General features: G+C 34.9%; 1 long non-coding RNA gene across 1 annotated transcript; it reads left to right on the forward strand.

Annotated features, from left to right (window-relative positions):
• Positions 1–396: 396 nt before the first annotated feature.
• LOC137623327 (uncharacterized) lies at positions 397–3869 on the forward strand. Its single transcript, XR_011040597.1, has 2 exons — positions 397–2137; positions 2236–3869. It is a non-coding gene; the product is annotated as an uncharacterized lncRNA (long non-coding RNA).
• Positions 3870–4226: the final 357 nt, after the last annotated feature.

Raw genomic sequence — 4226 nt, forward strand, 5'->3', positions numbered from 1 at the left:
GTAAAGGTTTGGACAAGACTCTGCCAGTTCTGCTGCTAATTCCCTTGTGATCTTGGTAGCGAGAAAAAAATGCATATTTTCGTGGAGCCAATATAAGCTAATTGGCAATTTGGACAGTTAAACAGGTAAACCACCATTGATTCAAAGGTCTTTTGCAGCTTTTCTTTATGATTAACAAAATAAGAATAGCAGAGTCAATTTTTATAAAATCTAAAAAGCCACAACTTAATCAAGAAATTTCTAGTTTTCCTTTGAAGATTGCCTAATTATGCCTTTTCCCATTCTAACTTAGAATTTATTTGTTTACAATATTTATGTACAGCTTGCTCTTTATTGTTTTACTTTCTTTTACCCAGGACTAAAATTTTTTCGCGTTACGAAGTATAGCGAAAAATAATTGTCCTAACGACATGTAAGCAGATATTAAGTATCTTGTTACTTAAGTTCAGTTGTTTTGTAGGCAGTGGCCAATGAGAATTTAGTGTTGGGTGAAACGTATTCAATGTTTGAAGAGGTATTTAGTAAGTGGTCACTTTCTAGCGCACGCTAGCCCGAGCAAGTCGAATTTATTAGCCAGGACGCCAGGCAGGGTCAAATTACAGCTTCAGATGTGAATAGTGTTTTCACGTTAGCAATCAGAATGCTGAAACCGTTTCAAGATGTGATGGAAAATCTATTATCCGATTTCCAGCAGAATATTCAACAAGTATCCGCACCTCGTTAAAGTATGATGGAAAACCATTTGAATGAGCATCGCGTTATTTTGAGGAAACTGATACGAAAATGTTAGCATTAGATGCGAATGTTTATCAACTTGGAGGACAAGGAACATCTAAAACTGCTGCAGAAACGAGTTAGTACGCAAAGAGCAGCATCGCCGAAAGTGTCAAGCTAGTTAAAGATCGAGTGAAAGTGTGGATTCATATCAACTTTGATGGAAGAGGTCTAGAGCTCAATAAAGGCCGAGAGTTGACATTGGAGCCAGGAATGTACCAAGAAAGACGTCGAAAAGATAAGTGAAAATATAGCTGTTTTTATTTTTGTATACTTAGCAGTTGGCACAAGGAAATTGGAACATTGTGTTTATTTTATTTTATTGTTTTAATCGCCTGTTGGTTGTTGTTATTCACAATACATTGAACAGAATTAGTTTGGGTCCGGTAAGATAGTCATGGACGTCTAAAAGGGCGATCACAAAATTCCATTTCAAAACCGTTACTTTGGTTGTTGGATTGGGTAACAATAGGTCAGAAAGGGACGAATCAGAATTTATTAAGAGAATGGGTGACACTGGTATCAGAAAAACTAAGAAATAATTCCTTTGACGGTGACCAAGAATGGAAATGGTAAGCAAAGGCTGGTTTTTTATTACAAACTTTTTAAGGATTTAATCAGTCTACAGTCTGCTTATCGCATAGAAATCTATTAAAACGTTGCCAATATCTTTCTCATTGGGGAAAAATTTTAAAAAGTTTTTTATAATGGATATTCTTTAGATATTTTCGAAGCGGCGGTACATCTTTACTAAAGTTCTTAAGTCTGTTAGATATTGGAGATCTAAGGAAGTGAAGATTGAAGTATTTTTAGATGATGGCATAGCTGCGGATGGTTTATTTGAAGGGGCATTGGATGCTAGCTATTTACTTTAAAAGCTTCAAGATTTGGATTTATTTACAAGAAAGTATAATTGGTTTTCAGACACTAAATTGTATTTGGAAAGGTTTACAGAGGACGAATACTGAAGGCGAATTTCGTAACTACAGTGTTAGGATAAACTATGTCGTTAAAGACCTTGTTTAGATGCCAAACATTCTGAATTAACGAAAACGTTATTTTAACGAATATCTTTTGGACAGAATTGTCTGTTACATAATTTCCACGAAATTTGTCGTGAAAGGTATTGTTAAAATGAAAACGATAAAGTATTTCTGTATTCTTACATATTGAGCAAAGCTAGTTGAGAACTTAATGAAGAAATATCAGACGCTCCGGTTGAGAGCACGTTTTGACGCAGAAATTCATTCTTTTTATTTTGGTCCTTACTTTAACTATATACTTGCATCAGACTTATTTAACCTATTACTTCATTGTGACGCCTAAGATGTAGGCAGTTTATCACTATATTGTGACGCCTAAGGTGTAGGCAGTTTATCACTATATTGTGACGCCTCAGGTGTAGGCACTTTATCACTATATTGTGACGCCTCAGGTGTAGGCAGTTTTGTGACGCCTCAGGTGTAGGCAGTTTATCACTATATTGTGACGCCTCAGGTGTAGGCAGTTTTATCACTATATTGTGACGCCTCAGGTGTAGGCAGTTTATCACTATATTGTGACGCCTCAGGTGTAGGCAGTTTATCACTATATTGTGACGCCTCAGGTGTAGGCAGTTTATCACTATATTGTGACGCCTCAGATGTAGGCAGTTTATCACTCTATTGTGACGCCTCTGGTGTTGGGAAATTTTTATGTTGTGACACCTCAGTAGTAGGTTTGGAGTAATTCTGAAGTTTTTAGCGATGAATACAGCGCATTTTTTTTTTTCATATCATGAAAAGAGTGGTTGGAAACTGGACAGCAAATTAATCTTTAAAATTAAAAATGAAGGAGCAGGAGGCAGTCGACAGAATTATGTAAAGTACTTTGGCAATGTTTGAACGTTGTTCCAGATAAAATTTTCGATTTTAATGCAAGTAGGTAGCAAAAAGCCAGATTTGGAAATCATAGAAAACCAAAGAATTTAAACTTGTACTGAATACGCTGTTCAGGTCATCAATGTATGTAAGCCCAGAAAGAGTACAAAAGAGCGGATTTTTTGAAGTGTTGTCAACTAACATGGATGAATGGTTAATTCTTTTTACATTTTTCAGAGTTATGGACTTGTGAGAGTTATTAATTCTTTAGACTGTTTTGCTACCTTTAAAAATATGTTGAGGTTTTTTAATCTCTAATATTGGTGTCCAGGTACAGAGGCAATTGATGCTTTAACTTGAGGTTTGGTGCTTTATACCAAAGGTTATTAATAAAATGGAGGTAAAAATTCTTAAGTAGAATATTCCTGAGTGAAAGTCCTTTGCATCTTGACTGTTCATATTAACGAGGGAAACTTTATTGTTAAACTTTGAGTGTTTACGTAACAAAGGTTTTATTACACGGCAAAGATAAGGAGAGAGAGAAAAAAAAAAAAAAAAAAAAAAGAGGAAATTTTTCGCTGAAATTTAACTTTGATATAGAAGGTAAAGGTTTTTGAAATTACAAGTATATATGTACATTGTTTTATTTTTGGAATCTGCTTTCCAGGATCGTGAATGCAATGAAATGCCAGCAGTCGTCTTTAACGGTGGCATCTAATTAGGACAGGAAATTGGGGGACCTCAGTTGTCATGAGCATCTTCTATCATCGATGAATGGCAGCACCGACAAGGCCTACAAATTTGTCTTTCATCAAAGAGAAACTTACAATAATGGTCACGAGCAAAGCGAAATGCCATTGTATGTTGCTTTATTTATGACGCTTCTATTAGATTCCGGCGCTTTAGTAATCTCCAGTGATCAAGCTATTTGTGCCATAACGTGCATGCATGAAATGAGGGGTTACATAGATCCAACGGAAATTTCACTTGTTAAATCTTTGCAAGCACCTGTGAAACATTAAGCTGGTAGTTCGGTGCATACAAAGGATCTTTTTGATAATATGGTGTTGCAGAATCCGTGCGGATTATATTTTCCTATATTGAAAAACTTCTTTATTATTTTGATAGATCATTAAAGTGTTCTTATCTGAGATTTGGGGAATTAAGTTTATTGTAATTTGAAGATTTCTTAGTTGTACAAAAAAAAAAAAAAAAAAAAAAAAAAAAAAAATTAAATCACCAATACTGTTTAGTTTTTGATATCGGAAGTTATCACAAATGCTTTTCCATATTTGATGTATTTTGCTTGATGCAGAGGAAGCTGGAATGATTTTGTCCTTTGATCGATTTCTCTTTAAGAAGTTTTTTAAAAGCTCCTGTAATGTAACCAAACATAATTTTTTGTTAAAACTGTGGCTACAAGTTCAAACATCGCAAACAATAACGTCAATGATAGGTGTCTTCATAGACATGAGTGTTGGTAGTCTGTTTCAAGTAAACATGTTTGTCAAAGGCTTCAAAAAGAGGTTAAATGTGTAAATCATTCAATCGGAGCATTTATTTCTCTCTCTCTCCATTTTTTTCCTTCTCTCC

Source organism: Palaemon carinicauda, chromosome 2, assembly GCF_036898095.1.
Source record: "Palaemon carinicauda isolate YSFRI2023 chromosome 2, ASM3689809v2, whole genome shotgun sequence".
Lineage (NCBI taxonomy): Eukaryota > Metazoa > Arthropoda > Malacostraca > Decapoda > Palaemonidae > Palaemon > Palaemon carinicauda.